The following is a 22,213-nucleotide window of genomic DNA, read 5'->3' as shown; positions in this document are numbered from 1 at the left end:
TTCTATATTTTGTGGGAAACTTATTGTATGCCCTTTATATTTATATTAACCACCTGTTGCATGTGTAACTTGAAGTATGGGGCTGACACATGCAATTAACATTTCCTCAACTTGGGTCAAGTTTGCAAGCTCCTCAGGTTGTGGCCTTGCATCCATATTATTTAAACTAGAAAATCTATTGTTTCTCTTTTCTTGTTGACATCTATTGCATAATGGACCTTCTAACATAAAAAACACTTTCATTCATAGATAGCATTCTCGACAAATATAACACATATGTGGCATTCTCAAGCTTTCCAATTTTTTGTTGGAGCTTCATTCGGAATCTATGGAAATTATCTTGAAGAAATGTAGTTGGGTTTTGTATATTTTCTCTATTTCCTCTTCCACTTAAATTTTTCCTATCTTGGCTTGTATGATGAGGCATTTCAAGAACACGCTTCGTTGTTGTTGAAATTTCATTTTGGTGACACATTTCCACAAATGCAGGCAATGCTTGATTGTACCTCTCACCTGATTAAAAATTAACTTCATGTCTTCCTTGTGTTTCAAAATGAGATACTTCATCGGATGTTCACTGATGACTATTTCTATCCCTATTTTGTAATTCCATTTCTTGTAACGGCAATTCTTCCCTTCTTCTAGGATAATTTAGTCATTAGACTTCATTGTTCCTTCTTTCTTCTTATCTTCTATCTTCTATCATTTGTTCTCATCGTCATCTATGATACTCTCTCTGGTATGCTCTTTTTTCCTCCATTTAGTATTGTCTTGTTTCTTGATCCGTTTGGAAATTCATAGCTAATTGATTCATTTTTATTTATAACTGGACAGTAAATTTTTTCAAAAAAAAGTAGATCTAGTAAACTATGTTTTATGAATTTGGTTTAAAACATCCCATAAATTTAGTGGCATTGCATTTTAGATAAAATAGATATTTATTTATTTCTTATTAATAGTTCAACAATTCACAAATACATATAAGAGAAACTTTTTGTGTGGACACGAGAAGAGGATCTACAAACATACTAAATACCAAATACTCTTGTATGTACAATAATAAATTTATTTAAGACAAAGGAAAAATAACATACGCTCATCAAAACTGATAAGTTGAATAGACAAATTTATAAAAAAATGATAATATCAAATAATAAGAAACTTGGATTTCATTATAGTGATGCAAAAACATGTGGAATTCATTGGTGAGAAAAATGTTGTTTTTGTCATCCATGTGCTCTTCATCATAGCAAATGTCTTTCATAAATTCAAAGAACCCAATTGATTTCTTCCATGTGTCATGAATTTCCTTTTTATATTGTCCCATTTGTAAGATTTGAGAATTTTGGACACCTTGAACATGAAAGCTCGCAGTATGAATTTCATCTATAATTATTTTACAAGACTCAGAAATGATTGTTCCCAATCTATCCAAATAAGTTTGAACAATTTGATTTGATTGCACTCAGTCATCTAGAAGAAGTGGGCTTGTGATAGTGTTTTGAGAATTATTTTGTTGAGCATCAATAGTTAATTTTTTCTGATATCTATAATGTAAGAAAGAAAAATAGTCAATATCAAAATGACAAGAATTAAGTTATGCATATATAGCAATAAAATGGTATTTGAAAGAGAAGAAGATTTCTTTGATTTTTTCCTACTGACATAGATTTATGCATTTAATTTTTGTTAAACAAAAGTTTATATTTTCTTAATACTATTTATATAATATTCTAATCTTTGATATAAAAAATTGATAGTAAAACCTAAATTCAAAATTTTCTTTGACGATTGAAGATAAAGATGTTTTAATAAATATACTTTTTTTTATTAATCAAATTGCAGTTAATAAGGCAATAATTCCTGAATTTTAATAGTAACTAGAGTATCATAATAAGATGCATCAAGCTACTATGACAAACCAAAATTTAACAACAGTATCACATTTAGTGTATCTTAGACCAAAAAGTGAGACTAATATGACATGTACTATATGTGAAATTCAAAAATAACATTGAAGTCTTGTATGCCACATTGGTTGGACCCATCGTCCCATGAACAATTCCTTTGTAGGACATAGTTGTTCAAGTGAATATGGTTGAAGTGTAGATGTATTAGGAAAATACAATTCAAAATATTGTTTTTGACTAAGAGGCAAATCAAATATATCAAATATCACCCCCCGCCACCAACAATCATTGTCAAACACTTCAACACAATATTGTATTGGTATAAAATTAGGCAATTGTCTTGCTGGTCGAATTGGTCTCAGATACTCTACGAAAAAATCTTCTATGAGTGGTTCCCTATCCCATTCATTATTGATGAAGTGATCATAATGAACAAAATACGTGGGCTTTTCACTATTTTGAACCCTCCCTATTATGGTTCCTTCAAACCATGCACCCTGATAGCCATCCTTGTCACATGAAGCTTCAACTCTCATTCTAATGTAAACATCCATTACAAAACCTTATGTATAATCACAAATGAAATAAAGTCATTACATATAAAGTAATATTTCATAGAATCTGTGAAAACCAAATTGTTAATAATAAAATAAAAAATAATATACAATAAATAATATTTAACAAAAAAAAATGCAATCTATTACTAAATTTTTGTCAAGCACAACATAATTTAATTGTAAATATTGTAAACAACTACATTATAACTGAATAATTAGATTCAATAAAAAAATAATTAATTGTCTAGCTACAATTCCCTCAACCAAATAGTTTAATAGTATAACTTACATAATATATGAAAGCCCTCTTTTAAAACTTAAAAAACTAAAAAAGTCTAAAGTTTTAAATGTGTTGTCAATAAGAAACTTCACAAAAGTTTATCTAGGAAGAATCTTTTAAAATTAAAATAATTAAATATTCAACAATCAATTAAATATTTTATAAAAATACATTTAAAATTATAAATTATTTTAGGTGTCACTAAGTGGTGGTGGTTGTGTTCCTTTTCAAAATCACTCAGTAAAATGTAAATTTACAATTAAGTAGATGTGATATATTTAAAATCAAATACTCTAATTTGGTACAAAAATATATCCTCATAAAGCTCTTAAAACATCAAACTTCTATTTTCATTCTAGGCAAAACTTGACGTTACTTGTTATTTTAATAATTTTAATTATTTCTTAATAATTTAATTATTAAACATTCATATTTTCTAAATTTAAATGAAAATAATTTTTATTAGGATTTAAAGCTTTTCTATGTGATATTTGAAAAGATATTGAAAAGAACCACAAATCTAGTTCTAAAAATAAATAATAGAAGTATTATTTCAATATATTCAAATGGTTATGAAGAACCATTAGAACAAAATAAGCATTGAGTCAACTTATAAAATATGAGGAAGAGAAACATTATTTTAAAACAGAAAAATTTAGAGGTCGACTAATACACAATGTGAAAACTAATATATGATATCTCGTACAAATATTCTATAGCTAAAACAGTTCAGAAATATGCTTCAAAAAAAAATTATTATCCATTTACTACTATATTTTTTATTCAGTCTATATTCCATACTTGAATTGCATGTAGTTACTCTATCACAACTATCAATATTATAAAACAAATTACATTTTTAAATTATCTACAGTTTCATTTTATTTTAAAATTTGTAACAACATAAAATAAAATAACAGCAATCTCTTCAAAAAATATAGAAATGTCATTGAATGTATATGCAAACACAGACTTATCCTATTGATTATGGTGATCAGTAATTCAGTAGCAGCTCTCTTCTACACTGCCATGCATATGAAAGAAAATGCAATAAGATTATGCACAATGAAATACACTTTCTGCAAACTACATTAGAAAAACAGTAAACAAATAATTATCTTATTAAATCTGTACAGAAATTTCAATATTAAACCTCTTATTTTAAATATAAAATAATAGCAATGAAGCAAACAAAAAACCTGAAAAACTTGATGCCAACGTTGACAAAACTTTCCTCCAAACCTAAGAAATGTCAAATGCTGATGGAGAACTTCATATATATAAAAGCTTCAGCATTAGTTGGTTCACTACCATTCTCCTTGTAACGTCACTCTCCTTCTCTTCCATTGAATAGTTGGCGTCTGTTTATCTGGCCCACTCCAACTCTATACCCGATGCCAGCTTAGAAATTCTTTGTAATAACATATTCTCCAAGAAAGCTATTGATGGCGATGAGCACTATCTGGTTCACCTCCTTATCATCCCATGCATGCATTCAAAGTATGGAAACAATTGAAACCCGGAACCTTCAACCATCTCGTGGCAGCACCATCCGCGGCAGAAATGGGAATCACTCCGGCCCTGCTCACCTTTGAGCGATCAAAGTAAACGGCACATCCATTCTTTCATTTAAAAACATGAGCAGGGTGCAACACAGCTGACCATCAGTGAATACGGAGTACTTCTTTGTGATGGCGAAATCGTGAACGATGGAAAAGACGTGTTGTAAGTGAAGAAAAGAATGTTGTGATGAAACAATGCCTTTCTATTTTCAATATACATTATGTCTGTTGATTTCTACTGATCTCTTTATTTCTACCGTTAATTAATATGTTATTTTAGAAAAACAATTCACGATTCCATCTGATGAATGGAATAATGAGCGAAAGGAACCAAGTGCATAAATGTTAGAGCAGTATAACTGTTCATCGTCAATTAATATGTTATTTTAGAAAAACAATTCACGATTCCATCTGATGAATGCAATAATGAGCGAAAGGAACCAAGTGCATAAATGTTAGAGCAGTATAACTGTTTATCGTCATGCTGGCAGCTGCCTGTCAAATTTTTAAAAAATAATAAATTGTTTACAAGGAAATCTGTTTTCATTGTAGAAGCCTCTTGACTTAATTATTTTAAACTCAGATAGCTGCCAACAATGAAAATCATAAAAACACATATTTTTAAACATTTTAAATAACCTTTCCAGCGAACGAGAGTAGAATTACCAAAATTAATTTATCTCATAAAACTTGATATTTTGCAATTTTCTTTTGGTCAAATATAGATTGCCATATTGTTGTCAAGACCACAATGTCTTATGACGTTTAAACTGGGACCTGATGTTACTGTAATCTATATTCACGGATATATGCCATTTTTTTATTAGAGCGATTGTTTACCCTGTCATGTCTACTGAAAGGCCTCTTGTTTGACTCTTTTGCTCTGAAGCCATTAAAAGACATGAAAGAGCTCAAACATTTGGACACTGAAATGAATGGGCATGCTTTTGATCCTGAAAAACATGTTGATGAATTACTTCCAGTTAGAGTCAAAGAGCAACGGATGAGCAATTTGATGCAGTCCATTCTTGTGGTTACCTGTGTTAGTGTCATGCCTGTTATAAAAAAGATCCCTACATCAGTATTGTGGGGCTATTTTGCTTGCATGGCGATAGAGTGTTTACCTGGTAATCAGTTTTGGGAGAGGTTCCTTATATTATTCATTGCACCATCAGGGAGATATAAGTGAGTCTTAAAAATCTTTACTTCATTTTTCTTTGGTTTTTTTCATTCCTTTGGCTTCTTACTATTTGTTTTAACATGCTAACTCATGAAAGGTTTGCCTGAAATGAGATGGAAATTCATCAATTTTTAAATCTAAAATTTTGTGCTTTTCATTTAACATAATAAGTGGTTACGAAAAACTAAACTCTTTGCAATGACTTCTTTGCAGAGTACTTGAGGATTTCCATGCTTCATTTCTTGAAACAGTACCATTCAAGACTATTGCTAAATTTACATTGTTACAGTTTGTTTACTTATTGTTTGTGAAAAATCAAACTATTGCAGTCACTACTATTGCAGTCACTGATTATTAATCTCCTATCGTAAACGATTATTAAACTGCTGAAAACAAATTCCCAGCTAATATCGAAAAATAACACAACTGCAACTTCACTTAAAATACGGAAAGAAATGCGCAACACAATCAACACAATGTTTTCGGACAAATTGTCCCTGGAAAAACCCCTAAGGGAAAACCAGTTCTACAGATGAGAAATTATATTAAACTTCAGCAAATCAAGAGATACAAAATTCCTTGCCTCACACTGGCAGAACTCTGACAACCTCCTAATTTCTCCCGCTAATATTCCTCACTGCTATCCCTGCGCTAACACTGCAAGACTGTTTGCTAACACTGCAAGACTGTTTGCTAACACTGCAAACTGCTTCTCCAAAACGTTTCTTCACATCCAAATGACCCAATGACCCCTTTCTATACTACTCCTGTTGGTAAACCAATGACCGAGATTAAATCTAACCAATGGCTGAGATTAAGACAACTCGACAGCCAATAATAGAATTGGTTGCAAAGTGTCCAAAAGGAATCACTAAAATTAGTAAATAATAACCATTTACTAATTTTTGGCAAGTGGACAAACAGCTGTCCAAACCAACCATAAATACAACCGCTATTCATAGATAAGGACGAACAGCTGTCCAAGCTACCCATAAATAGTGCTGCTATTTCCGGGTCAGAAATAACAGCTGTCCAACTAACAATAATTAACACTCCCTCTTAGCGAGGAAGCTGTTCTGCATGACACCCATCTTATCTCTGAAGAAGATAAATTTGGCCTTTTCCAAAGCCTTCGTCAGAATGTCTGCTACTTGCTCATCTGTAGGTATGTATTGTAGTCGAACAACTCCCCTTTGTACACAATCTTTGATGAAGTGATATTTGATATCTATATGTTTAGACGTATCATGAAACACTGGATTCTCAAACAACTTGATGCAACTGTGATTGTCACAATGTATCATAGTAGTCTCAACCTTCTGACCAAACAAGGCTACTAACAACTTCCAAAGCCATATAGCTTCACATGTCGCCATGCTAGCTGCTATGTATTCTGCTTCTGCTGAACTTAGAGCCACAGACTTCTGCTTCCTGCTGAACCAAGATACAACTCCTGATCCCAAGCTGAAACAACACCCTGAAGTGCTCCTTTTGTCTGTTGTACTTCCTGCCCAATTTGCGTCAGTATAGCCTATCAACCTGATACCTTCACCTCGAACATATCTGATCCCATACTCGACTATACCACACAAGTAACGTAGCACATGCTTAGCTGCTATCCAATGCATTCTCTTTGGTTCAACCATGAACTGACTAAGAGAGTTTATTGCAAATGCTATATATGGTCTAGTGTTGACCAAATACATAAGCAAACCAATCAACTGTCTATATAAAGTGGGATCTACATCTTTCTCCTTAGATGTATCTACCTTCCTCCAATTCGTGATCATGGGTGTAGACATGGCTTTGCAATCCTCCATCCCGAATTTCTTCAAGATTTCAATGCAATATTTCCCTTGACCAAGGAAAATCTCCCCATCTGTCTGCCACACTTCCATGCCTAGAAAGTAGTGCATAAGTCCTAAATCCTTCATCTCGAACTCTTCTGCAAGGTTCCTCTTGCAATCCACTATGAGCCCTAGTGAACCTATAAGAAATAGGTCATCCACATAAAGAACAAGAATGAGAATCTCACCCCTAACCATCAAGTAGTAGAGGTTAGCATCTGCTTCACTCTTCACAAAGCCCATTTTCTGCAAGTATGTATCAAATTGCTCATACCACGCTCTAGGAGCCTGCTTGAGTCCGTACAATGCTTTCTTCAATCTGCACACGTGGGTTTCTTTGTTGTGTGCTACAAAGCCTTCTGGTTGTTCTATGTATACCTCCTCCTTCAACTCACCATTGAGGAATGCTGTCTTGACATCCATTTGATGGATCTGCCATCCCATCTGTGCTGCAAGTGAGATTACAGCTCCTATAGAAGTATAACTGGCAACTAGAGCAAATGTCTCCTCATAGTCTATTCCCTCCTTCTGATAGAACCCCTTTGCCACAAACCTAGCCTTGTATTTTTCGATGCTACCATCTGCATTGTGCTTTATCTTATAGATCCAGCGTGATCCAACTACAACCCTATCTGTTGGTCTAGGTACTACCTCCCACACATCATTCTGCATTATTGAAGAATATTCCTCAACCATAGCATCTCGCCATACCTAATGTTCTGCAGCTTCCTAATAGCTAGAAGGCTCACTATCTACCAACTGACTAACTAATGCCACATAGTCATTGAACTTGGTTGGTTGTCTTCGCTGTCTAGTACTCTTCCTAAGAGCTCCCACAAACTCCTGAGTATCCCTTTGTGTATCTGGAACTAGATGGTTCCCACTGCCAACTGTAGAGGATGAAATGTCAACCTCTAAGTCTTCTAGATGCATTTCCTGTTGCACCCGTTGCTCCATACTCTGTGAATCTTCACTAACTGAGTCTACACTCGTACTGGTAACTGTACTTGAGCTTTGATGCCCTTGACTTGGTCTTGGAGCTTCTATTGGCTGCTCACTCTGATCATCTGCTGGCAAATCTCTGGATCTCTTGAATGCCTTGTCCTCCATGAACTTGACATCCCGTCTGACAATAACTCTTTTAGTCCCTGGAATGAAAATCCTGTATGCCTTTGAGGTCTCACTGTACCCAACAAAGTACCCCCTCTCTGCAGTCTGATCTAACTTTGTACGTGTATCTCCAGGAATATGACAATATGCCAAACTCCCAAATATCCTGAAGTGACTAACATCTGGCTTCTTCCCTGTGAAAGCCTCCTCTGGTGTCATCTTCCCTAGCACCTTGTGTGGAACTCTATTCTGAATGTAGACTGTTGTATTACACGCTCTGCCCATAAGTAATGGGGCATGTCCTAGTCATGTAGCATAGCTCTTGCTGCCTCCGATATAGAACGGTTCTTCCTCTCAGCAACTCCATTCTGCTGCGGATTGTAAGGAACAGTCCATTCTCTCTTGATTCCTTCTCTGGTGCAGAACTCCTGGAAGACATTTCCTTTGTACTCGCCTCCATTGTCTGACCGAAGAACCTTTATCTTCTTTCCTGTCAAGTTCTCCACAAGAGCCTTGAACTCTTGGAATCGACTGAAAACCTCATCTTTAGTCTTCAAGAAGTATATCCAGGTCTTTCTAGAGAAGTCATCAATAAAAGTAACATAGTACTCATATCCTCTGAGAGATTTTGTTGACATTGGTCCACAAACATCTGAATGTACTAGATCAAGAACACCCTTAGATCTGGTGTCACTCCTTGGAAAAGATGCCTTCGCAAACTTCCCCAACACACATCCCTTACATACATCATCATGCTCTGTGCTCACCTCTGGAACACCTGTCACGGTCTCATGAAGCAATCTAAGTGCTCCATGATGAATATGGCCCATCCTCCTATGCCATAGCTCTCCAAGATCTCTAGGATTACTGTTGCTCATAAGTGCCTTAGGAGTATCAAACTGCAATGTATAAAGGTGACCACTCCTAACTCCAATAGTTATGGGTGATTTCCAATCCTTGTGCTTAATCAACACATGTGTCCCTCTAAAGAGTACATTATACCCCCTATCTTGAAGAACAGATACAGAAATCAAATTCATACCTAAGCCTGGCACATATAACACATCATGAAGAGGAATTATCTTTCCATTCTCCCTCTGAAACTGAACAGTCCCTTTCCCAACAGGGTTGAGTTTGGACAAGTTTTCCATAGAAATCTGGATGTTGGTGTCCTCCTCCTTATAACTAGAGAAGTACTCTCTAACTCTTGTCATATGAAATGATGCCCCACTATCTATATACCAAACACACTGTGAGGTTGAGCTAACCATACAAGCTATGAGTGCAAACTCATCTTCCATTCTGCTGGAGAGTTCTTCTGCACTTGCTGAAGCTGCCACCTGCTTCTTACCCTTTTTCCTCTCTGGGAAATCACTGACATAGTGGCCAAACTCGTGACATCCAAAGCACTTGACCTTAGAAAGGTCCTTCTTCTTCTTTTCACTTTGTGAATTTGATCCTTTGCTAGATCCCTTCTTTGCTTTCCCTTTACCTGCTAGGGCAACGTTCTCTTGTTCCACCTCATTTTTCTGACTCTTGTTGGCCCCATTGACAAGACTTAGTCTAAACTCCTCCTGAGTGAAATTAGTCCATAGTCGATCCCAACTCGGTAAAGTATCTCATCCACTGATAACTTGAACAAAGACACTCCATTGTTTAGTAAACCCATTTAGGGCTATTCTCACTAGCTCATCATCACTAGGGCTATCTCCAACAGCTGCTAACTCATCCTTGACAAGTCTGAGCCTAGTGAGGTAACTTGTGACGTCTTCTCCCTGATTCATCCAAGTATTCTTTAGCTTCTCTCTGAGAATCAACTTCCTATTAGTGGTAGCATTCTGGTACAGATTTAGAATGGCGTCCCACATCTTCTTTGCTGTATCTAGCTCCGAGTTATGTGGAACAATATGATCCTTGACACCATCAAGGATAATCCTCCTCGCTTTGGCATCGTCCTTCTTATATGCTGCAAACTGTGTTGCATCCGTTGGTACAGGTACACCACTGGTAGCATAATCCTTGATACCATTCTCTTCCAACAATAAAGAAATTCTGGCCTTCCAGACACCAAAATTTGAGGCACCATACAATCTATCCTGATCTCTCAAACCAGCTGAAGCCATCTCAAGGGTTTAAAGCAATAATAAATCTAAAGAGATCAAAATTTCTTTCCTAGGGCAAAATTCTTCTACCCTTAACAATGCTCTGATACCATGTGAAAAATCAAACTATTGCAGTCACTGATTATTAATCTCCTATCGTAAACGATTATTAAACTTCTGAAAACAAATTCCCAGCTAATATCGAAAAATAACACAACTGCAACTTCACTTAAAATACGGAAAGAAATGCGCAACACAATCAACACAATGTTTTCAGACAAATTGTCCCTGGAAAAACCCCTAAGGGCAAACCAGTTCTACAGATGAGAAATTATATTAAACTTCAGCAAATCAAGAGATACAAAATTCCTTGCCTCACACTGGCAGAACTCTGACAACCTCCTAATTTCTCCCGCTGATATTCCTCACTGCTATCCCTGCGCTAACACTGCACCCTTGCTAACACTGCAAACTGCTTCTCCAAAACGTTTCTTCACGTCCAAATGACCCAATGACTCCTTTCTATACTACTCCTGTTGGTAAACCAACGACCAAGATTAAATCTAACCAATGGCTGAGATTAAGACAACTCGACAGCCAATAATAGAATTGGTTGCACAGTGTCCAAAAGGAATCACTAAAATTAGTAAATAATAACCATTTACTAATTTTTGGCAAGTGGACAAACAGCTGTCCAAACCACCCATAAATACAACATCTATTCATAGATAAGGACGAACAACTGTCCAAGCTACCCATAAATAGTGCTGCTATTTTCGGGTCAGAAATAACAGCTGTCCAACTAACAATAATTAACATTGTTATGCTTCGGTATTACAAAGATACCAATAGCAGGGATACTCTTCCCTCTTCCTTTCTTTTTGCTTATTTCAATCAAATAGTATATTCTTCCAAAGCTATTTGAGCTCCAGTACCTAAGTGAATTAGATGCAGCTGTATATGAGGAGAGTGAAGCCCTTACTCATCGCCAGAGTTTCAATTTGAGTGTAATTGCCTTAACTCTCAGAATCTTACATCAGTACAATCCTTTACTTCCTTTTCTTATTTTTGTCTCCAGCATCAGATTCTCTCCACGTAAGTACTTATACCTTGGTTTCTCTTCACTGAAATATACAGGAGCGGCATCTTGATGGCACAGATATATTGGAAGGCATCAATGAGAATGTTGATGATGCTGAAATTTTGGATGAAATAACTACCAGGAGCCGTTGTGAATTAAAACACCGACCTGTATATGATTTGTTTTGGATTGTTTTTTCTTGAAAAATATGCCATAGATCATTTTCAGGATTGAAAAAGTGGCTTTAGAATCCATTGTAAGTGTGTGATGAAAAGTAGTTAGCAGCAGAACAGATAGAAATTTTGAGTGATGGCGTGAACATGTTTTTCATGGAATGTTGAAATTACGAGGTGTGTTGAAATTGCAATCAAGGGTCTAGTGAGAGATATTGGTCTCTATAGACAATTCCCACTGCATCTGCATCGACTTTAACTGGAATGTATCCAATACACATGTTAGAAGCATGTTCGTTTAAGTAGCCTTTCTCTATTGAACCATGGGAAATCAAATTCGTCATTGATTTTCTAGATATCGCTGAATATTGTTTCTTCACTGTCCTTGCAATTAGAAAAGCCTCTCTACTCAAGCTTTTATTCCAAAGGGGGAGCTTTAATGTTGTTTTGTACTAATTACAAGTAAGAGCCCTGTAAACAGTAGGCTTGGTCCCTGATCAATCTGATGGATGCCAAGTCTCCGAACATTTGTTCTTTATTCTCGTTTTCCACGAAAGCTAACTTGAATTCTGTAATATTAAAACTATGCAGGTGCCATGTCACAATCATGCATTTATCATTCAAAATTTATGAACATTCTATTTGTGTTGCAATCACCCAGATAGATGTTGCAAGGTTTTTATGAAAAAACACAAAGTTATCTTACTTTCAAGCCATTAGAATGTTGTTCAATACAAACTGTCTTCAAACTAAAAGATGATTGGCAATGGTCACATGTACATCAGGTTATATTATTATAGTGTGTCCGATGGCACAACAGAGTTGGTTCTATCTAATGCTTTGCAATTGTGCAACAAACAACAATGCAAAATTCTTACCAGTTTTAATTGCAGATATTGTAAGGCCTATCTGGGGAAACATGCAGCAGTCTAATTTTTGGGCCATCGTAAGGTTAATATAATCTGTTTTAAAAATAGTAAATGACTGGGAATGGTCACATGTACATCAGACTCTACTACGATTGTGTTGTTCAATACAAACGGTTTTAATAAACACAATGGCCGCCGATGGTCAAATGTACATCTGGGTCTATGGTATTATAATGCAATTATTGGTATAATAAAATTGACTATACTCAGTGGTTGCTAAATGTGTATCTAATAACGAGTAATTCTTAGCAATTAGAATTTCACTTATTACTGTCAATGAGCAATTATGATTTTGTCCTACTTGCAAGCATTCTCACATTAATGTGGCGCCTCTGTCGACCCACTATTTCTGTGACAGGTTAGGTGCCAGGTTTGGGAAATGTGGATAGTTTTATAATGTATTTTTCACATATTCAATTTGAGCAATTTCCTTTCCTTAAGGATCCATTTGGTTGCGGGCATCAGAATGGAGAATAGGCATGTAATATTGGGAATAGGAATGGCTATTTTTTGGAATGGGTATAAGCTCATTTTAGAGGTAAAATAGGAATACATATTCCTATTCCCTCTTCCAAGTGATGAACCAAACAGAAAATGGAAAATGTATTCCAACTTTTCTATTCCTATTCCAACAACCAAACGAGCCCTAACAATGATATTATAGATGTCATGGCTATAATCAGGGCTTTGTTAGATATGCCACGTGATAGTTATTATTGTTAGTTTTTGTGAGATACCGAACAGCTTAAACATCACACACTATTGCTTCATTCCTAGAGTAAAAGTGTTAAATAGTCAAAGTTTGACTTACTTTTCCAAGCTTAATTTCTTGGTTAGTGTGTGATGTTTAAGGCTGGCCGTGAGATACCTCTTAACATATGATGTGTTTATACCAAGTGGGTTGGTCCTGAACTCCAATCCCCTTACCAATGGTATTATCATATATTTGCTTGCCTCCACGTATTCAAAGGGGGTGAAGATTAACATTTTTAGTTTAATATTTTTGATGAAGGGTATTGTCTTATTAATTCACAATCATTAATTTGCAAGAACAAAAGAACAAAAAATTGAGTTTCTATTATCTCTAATAAAATGGAATCACAACAATTAGAAATATCATGAACAATCACATTTGTATTTTTCTTATAATATTTTGTAGGCCAAAGTCATCATATGCATTGTTTCACAATCGTCCTAGACAACTTTGCATCTTTGTTATATAGGCAATTTTCAACTGCTCAAGAAGGTTCTAGAAATTTCAACAGAGGCCAACTATCCCTAAGATATTTTTATTCATATTTTATTCCATTAGAATAGGCCCCGACAACTTTTGGAACTCAAAATAAACTTTGACGAAAATCTATTTTTCTATTTTGTGTAGCGTAACTTCTAGAGAACAGAACACATTCCCTGCTGACTCAATAGGCTACTATAACTCCATTTTAGAAATGACACAAACTTCCCTACAACACTTGACTTGCACAAACTTTAGTTAGTCAAGGTTTGACCTCTTTTTGGAGTCTATAAAGCCTTCAAAATTGAGTTCAAAGTTTCGTGGTGGCCTTCTGACGCAGGGAGGGATGAATAACTACGGGCAAAGGTACACCTAGTTATCCAATCCACCTTGCAAGAGTTAACATAGCAGAAATGCAACACAAAGAACAACCAAAGGAGGAAGAAGTGAAAACACTTATTGATTTATCAAATAATCAACATACATGCCTAGCTTTAAGGCCTTCTAGGTTACGACCATATACAAAATACATTTAAATCATGATCCAACTTCAAATTTGAATTTTCAGACACATGCTTCCAACTTTTGCCTCCTCTAAGTTCTCTATTCTAAAGACTCTAACCAAGATCTCTTAAATGCATGCACAACCACAAGTTGGCCTATTGCAAATACAACTAAATAAACTTTCATATTAAATGCTAGGCTAAGAAAAAGTCGGCTGGCAATAGATATCAAACACTAAATTAAATGCAAAGGTCAACCCCAACAGGAAACCGCACACAGACAACTCGAAAAATGAAGCCTCCACAAAATACTGGCACTCGGCATCCAAACGAACACACAGCAACCACACAAACTCAGCAACCAAAGATCACTCGGTAGACACATGAATTTGGTAACCAAAGATCACTCAATAACCAAAGAATGCTCGATGGCAACTATGAGCTCATCATCAACTAGAAAGCTCAACATCCTCTAAATGCTCAACATCCTTTAAACGCTCGGTACCCAATGAGAACTTAACAATGCAAGACATTGCAACTTGACATAAATAGGAAAACTAAGAACATGCAGGATGGTAATGCAACCCAAGATGCTCCTGCATTAGACAACCAGAGTAGAAAGAAATGATTCTCCTAAATCATTGAGATATCACAACCTGAGCTGAATCCAACTCAGATTGAAAAATCCATGAAGCATCTTCAATAGTTATGTTCTTCCACTTCACCAAATATTCATTGTTCAATAAGTTCTTTATTTGTATAGAACTTGGACATCTTTCCAAGAATTGTATGAACACAGGTAGAATTAAAGATGATAAGAAAGCCAAAGCTAACAATATTAGAAAACAAATAAGGTAGCAATGGGTACCAAAATCTCTAGAGAATGCAAATCAAAATAATGAAGTGAATGACACCCAAGTCAATGAGTTGGGTGGTTCAATAATTTCAACTTAGTTCCTTATGGAGATCACTAGAGTTGTGATTTAGAAGAAGAAATCTAACATTAGTTCTAGCCAATAGGAAGAAAGATCCACATCAACATTTAAGATGTAGAAGGATCACTGAGCATAGTGGAAAGCAAGAAACCTTACCAAGCAAGGTCGGGTCACAAGACCTTACTAAGAAAGGTCAGGTTACATATCATTGTAGACTCAAATTGGTAGTTCCTACCAAGTAATGATGACTCTACTGAACTATAGATGTCTTTCGAGCATTAAAGACTAAACCAAGTGGAAGAAATCCTGTCATTGAGTGAGTATGAAGTACGAAGCATTAATTAAAATTGAAAGGAGGAAATTCATTAAAGGGAAGAAGTTGAAGGCATTATATCAATGCAAATTTCCAGAGCTATTTGTGAAGAGAGAATCCAGAGCCCTTGACTGATTTAAGTGTTTTTTTTAACAATTTTTGAAGTTTTTAGAAACCCTACTGAGTATGGCGTCTTCAAGTAGAACAAAAAACAAAGGTTCTGAAATGTTGGTTCATGGAGTTGAATGTTAGGAATCAAATTTCAAGTTGAGTCCAATGATTGTAGAGGTGCTCAACACAGCTGGTGCATAGTCACAAACTCCACCTAAGGTATTACTCATGCATGAAATTTGTTCCTTTTATCACTATTCTATCCAAGAATTTAGAATTAGAGATGAATGAGGCATTTAGGGAATTTTGGGTGGATGGTCATTGAAATATGAACATCAGTATTTGGAAACTAAGGGCTTGACACTCTCATATGCCAAGAGAATTTCAGGTCAAGTGGATGAGAGACATTCTAAGACATGTACAAAATGGGAAGTTATAATTGAAATAACCCATTCAGATAACAAAGAAAATGATTCATAGAATCACTGGGCTCCCAATGCTAAATAAATCAAAGACAACCAAAACCCTAGGTGGGGTCAAATTGGAAAAGAGAACTCTTTTCAAGTGGTATGGAAGAGGTATGAAGATTAGTGGTGTAATAGACATGGAGTTAAAGTTTGGTATTCATGTTATTGCACACAAGATTTATAGTTCTAGCATATTAAACAACATGTCATGTGAAGTTTTTGATCTTGCATACAAGTTTGTGAAGAATAACCTATCCTTCAACCTTGCCAAGTTACTGTTGAACCAATTCAAAAAAAAACATAGAGAGCATCAGAGGATCAAAGAATAATCCATGTAAGTTCAGATCTCTTTTAACATGTTTATTCTTCTTCATTCAGTAATTCTTCCCTTCCAAAGATATAATAGTATGGAGGAAAGATGCTCATATTTTATATCAGATTAATGAGTGTATAGTAGAGATGGGTGAAAATTTTGATAGCATCATGGATAAATATTTTGAAACATTCAAAGAGAAGATGAATAATAGATATAGGACCCTATTAGTACCCAAGGTGGTCTCAGTTTTTAAACTTTCAGTTTTAGAGGTTGAACCTCTTTGAACCACTTCGAACTAAAGTTTGAAGTAGTTCAAAGTAGTTCGACAATTCAAAGTAGTTCAGTTCAAAAATGTGAAACGGTTAGAAAAGTTCAGAAATCTGTCTCAATGCATTTGCCAGGTTCAGTTTGTTAGTGCTGTGACTTCAAGAAAGTGCAAGGGTGCAGATTAAGATGAAGTTCAGGCTCAGGTTCAAAGCAGTCCAAATCAGTTTAATAGTTCAATAGTCAAAATGGCTTGGAGTGGATTGTCTTGCAAGTTCATGGTCTGTTCCGAGAAGTTCACATGTATGATTTAATGGCTTGGTTTCAAGGATTCATTTCCCAGTTCAGAATTGAAGTTGGTCAGCTCACAAAGTTTAAGGCCTGGAATGCAAAATTCTTAAATACATATTCTAGTACAATCCCTACACATCGAACATTCATACTGTAGTTGTGTTTGCCGGTGTATGTATTAAAGCCTAGTGTCATTCAAGCATGACAGGTGTAAGCCGACAATCCCAATGCATAATGAACTTCAATTCATGAAAGCATTTCTCTATGAAGCTAATGAATGAATGAACCTTAATCATTCATATTTGACAATGGAACAGAGATGTTGTGAAGCCCGAATGAACTCGATTATCCACATCTTATGCTCATAATTCAAATTCTCAAGGAAAAAAAAAACATAGGGTGTGAGTATAGAGATTAGCATGTTGAAGTCATATATTCAAATATATATATGTGGGCCCGTGGCTATTCGGGGAATCAACTCAACGAGAGGCAGCACATTATGTTAAAGTGGGGATAAAATCTTCATCGTGACCTATGCCCAAACATTCATGCTTTCATATTCTATTGAACATCGGTCAAATGGGAAGAGGCCGCGGTGAAGGATCAAAATGAGCACTCAGAACCATATGGAAATGATCGGATTTGTTGATGAACATAGCAAATGCCTTCTTATTCTTGTGCACCGAAAGTTTGAAGACTCTCTTGTAACAGAAATTCCTTACCATAATTGATCGAAAGAAGTATCAAAGTAATGGAGAGAAGCTTAGAAGCCACGAGGATATTTGCATCCTCATCGAGTCTCGACATATGGAAAGATGTATATAAGTCTGCTAGCTACTCTTAGCCCATTCCTCATCTTATATCAGTAGAGGTTGTCTCTTGTGACTGTTAACACATGCTCATAAGAAAGGGATGGCTCTCTATTGTTATCATCAACAGCCAAAGGAGAAGGTGAAAGGAGCAAAAGAACCCGCAAATAATTATAGTGATGTGACATAATAATTTGATTCAATATTCTAAGCATTGGCAATGTGTTGATAAAAGTATCTTAATGCTAATGTCAAGGGTGTCAGCCCGAGCTTTTTTATCCTCCAAATGCGAGGAATGCATGGGATTCATTTGGCGAAATGATGATTTTTCTCATCGATCGAGCAGGCTTGTGGAAACTTTCTATCGACCCCCATGACAGCAATCCTAATGTGAACCCATTTTATTTGGAAATTAGTGGGATTTGCTTTGAACTTCAATCTGACAAAACAACGTAACCACAGAGGCTAACTTGACTGTCTTTCCCAAATAGAGGAAGAAGTATTTGTATGTGATGTGCACTCTATTTCTTCACAATCTTAAGAGAATGTAGATGCGGCATGATAGTTTCTTCAAAGCCATAATATAGAGTCAGATATCCACATGATGAATCTGGTGGGAGCTTAGCTAGCGGTGGAGCCTCGTGATGACGTCTATCTTTGTGCCAACCAATGTAAACATATCACAAGCTGAGCCTCACATAGGCATGATAGATATTCTAATCTATGCCCTCTTCACTAAAATCAGGATCAAATTAGAGGAATCAAAAGTGTTTGATGAGTTGAATTGAAAAAGGCAGTGAGTCTAATAAAACACGAGCAATAGTCAAAGAATGGCAACAGATACATTAATAACCAGTTTTGATACTCTGATATTTTATTGACATCATAGGTGGTTTTGATAGATAAGTTAAGAGAAATAGACAATGTTTAAACATTACCAAATTTTATATCTACCTTGGACATCTATCACGAGAAATGTGGTGTTAGTAAATAATAACGCATGGAGTTTATTATTTGACCTTAAAGATGTCACGCTTCTCTTTTCAAAATTTGAAGATGCCACCTATCCATGCATATATTATAAAGGCCTCGTATTCGTAGGAATATGAGAGGATGTTTTTAGGAATATAAAACAGAAAAGGGAAATCATAAAGGTTTTTTTTCAAGAATCAATTATGAAACTGAAAAGTCACGGGAAGGAGAAAGTTTAAATAAGCTAGTGGTAGACAAAGCAAGGGGTTCCAGTTTTCTGAATTTTGGCTGATAGACTTTAGGCTACAACAGGACAGAGGCTATGAATACAGTGTTAGGGGGTTCCAGTTTTCTGAATTTTGGCTGATAGACTTTGGGCTACATCAGGACAGAGGCTGTGAATACAGTGTTAGGGGGTTTCGAATTCTTCCAACTTCCAAAACTGCAGACTTTGGGCTTCAGGTAAGGAAGGAGGAAATTTTGACAGAACAGTTTCATCTTCTTGAGGGATAGAGAGATACAGAGCATGAGCTTTTCTGCTTCTTTTTCAGAACTTTGTAGCTGAGAGAGGGTTATAGTTTTTTGATGTTTGATGTAATATGGTAGAAGAATTTCTATTTGGTTTAAATGATGGTTGGATTGTAATGTGTGAAAGAAGCTTTGTGATCTTTACAGTCGAGGAAGGGAGGCTGGAGGTGAAATGCATTTAACTTTGATTACAATGTGTTTTTCCTTCCACTGAATTCGAACTTTGAGTCATTTTCAGTTTTCTCTGAAAATTACAGTCTGATGTCATTGTTCTTTTATTATGTTGTCATTTCTTAATATCTTACAAGGCTCTGATTTTAATTATTTCAAGAAGATGAAAGACACAGTTTATCCTTGTTACATGATACAGTGTACAACAAATTAACTTTGTGTAATCTATTGTATTTTGTTTCCTTTCTTTTCAACCCTTAGGTTTCACATCTATTCTGTGTTTACAGATAGATACTTGGTATCCTTTCGTGCTTTCTGGTAAAAGCACCCACATTTAATTCATTGTAAATCTTGCACGAGGAGTTGTACCCGATAAAAATTCAGAGGAAGGTTATCAATCCACTATAACCTATCCAACTGTTGGTGTTAGTTTGTCCTCTCACTTGGGTTTTTAGGGTCAAATTTTTGTGTATTTCTTTAAAGGACAATCTGTTCACTAACAGACCCCTAAGAAACCTGTAGAAGATTACAAAGATGATATTTGTTTCATGATGGGTTGTGATAAAGTATATATTTAGGTAGTCATACCTAGAGTGGCATGGGTTAAGCCTCTAGAGTATGAGGTTAACGTTGATGACAACAAGGATATCATAGAAGCTTTGTTGAATGAGCCTATGGATCCCAAAGCTACATACTTTAGAACATATGATGAAGGTAAGGCAAGAATAGAGCTTGAGATTAAGCTACCTCAAGCATTGAATAAAGAAAGGAAAAGAGTAGAGAAGCTACTGAAAGGCACTAAGAAAGTAGGTTCCCATCTAATGTTTACTGATAGAAAAAGTGATGATATTGAAGAAGATGATGTAGAAGATGAAGAAGAAGAAACCAAATCTAAGGAAGAAGAGCCTCTAAAGAAGAAGGAAAGGTTATCATCACCAGACCTACCAAGTCACCCCCTTCTGTATTCACTAAAAGGGCAGTCAAGTCAAGTAAAGGAAGAAATTGAAGTTAGGTGGGGATGAAGCCAAGCATATAATCTTCAAGAGATTTGCACCTAAACTTTAGGAAAGATCAAAGAAGATGAAAGAAGGAGCTAGCATGGAAAAAATTTAATTCTTCAAAAATGAGACAAGGAATGTAGATGAGAAAAGGAAGATTGAGGATGCTATTATGACCAAGCAGAAAAACTGGAAGTACTCACCTAATGAGCTTGCACATTAGATTCCTAATGAACTTATGCAAACAACAAAGCCTAGATGGGAGCATGAAAAGAAGATAGCCAATGACATCTTTGAGTAGACCTTGAAGAAACTCATGCCTAATCTTAGTAAGAAGGAAGTCAAATAATCTTTGAAGAAAAATGAAAAGAATTTCACTTTCAAGTTGAACACTTATATGATAATGCTTAAGAACATTGAATATGTAGTGAAGGTAGCTACAACAACATGGAACAACATTTACAAGTTGCATCAACCTAGTGACTTTTTTGTTCATGTTGATGAAAAAGATGACGAAGATAAGGAAGAAGACATAGAAATAAAAGATGATAAAAACTTGATGATGTCAATCTAGATGATGAAGAGGAAGAAAAAGAAGCTATAGGAGGAAATCTTATAGAGATACAAGGTATTGAGGAAATTGATGTAGAGAAAATTGCAGTAGAAGTCATGGCTTCATTTCCTCACTATCTAAGCACAAACTTAGTGCAATCTGGCTCAAAGATAGCTTATACTGAGTTGGTTGTGGAGACCACTACTATAACAACCACCAAACCAAGTTCTAAATCTATTCAATTGAATGCTAGATTGATAGAAGTGCCTAGCACTTCATCTATTGAGCAACAAGGTACACCATCATCAAGCTTGATAGAGAAACAACAAGGTATTTTAGTTGTTAGTGTTGTTTCAACATTTGTTGCTAGTCCATCAATTTCGACAATTGTTTCCATGCAGCATCCATCCATAGCTAGTAAAATGATAGTTGAGAAAGAGTATCAACTAAGTACTGAAGTCCTAGACAAGGGAAACAAATTGTTTCCACCATTTTGAAGGAAAAGGGAAAAGAAGCTGAAGCTATTGATATGGATGAGGATATAGTTATTCCAAATTGGGATATCTCTACCCTTACCCTTGATCAAATGAATACCATGGGAGAACTACTAAAGAAGAGATCTAAGTAGCAAAATCTTAGAGAAGACAACAAGAAAGAAAATCAAGTTTTTGAAGACATACAGATCATATTTGTTGATGCTCTAGGTATTAAGGTTGATAGTACTCAATCTATTGTTCATCAGTTAGCAGAAATTGTTCACAAATTAAATGAAGACTTGAATGGACAGGAGAAGCTACTTGAAAGAGAAGAAAGGAAATTTGAGAACACAACATTAGAAAAATTTGCACAAAGAATTGCAATAGATCAAGTAGAGTTAGCTACTATTCTTGGTACACTAGAAACCTTTGTTAATAATGTTTTATCATTATTTGTCAAGTGACACATCTATCTTCACAAAAGAGATTAAGGATAAATTTTCCAAGATAGATAAAGACATGAAGGCAAGTGCACACCAAC

General features: G+C 35.5%; 1 pseudogene; it reads left to right on the top strand.

The window, feature by feature from the left end:
• The window catches only part of LOC149546132 (boron transporter 1-like), a 40,821-nt pseudogene that overhangs the window by 17,321 nt on the left and 1,287 nt on the right, over nt 1–22,213 (top strand).

The sequence above is a fragment of the Cupressus sempervirens genome, chromosome 7, assembly GCF_028749045.1.
Source record: "Cupressus sempervirens isolate cs-2001-9-10 chromosome 7, ASM2874904v1, whole genome shotgun sequence".
NCBI lineage: Eukaryota > Viridiplantae > Streptophyta > Pinopsida > Cupressales > Cupressaceae > Cupressus > Cupressus sempervirens.
This window is presented reverse-complemented; position numbering and strand designations above follow the sequence as displayed.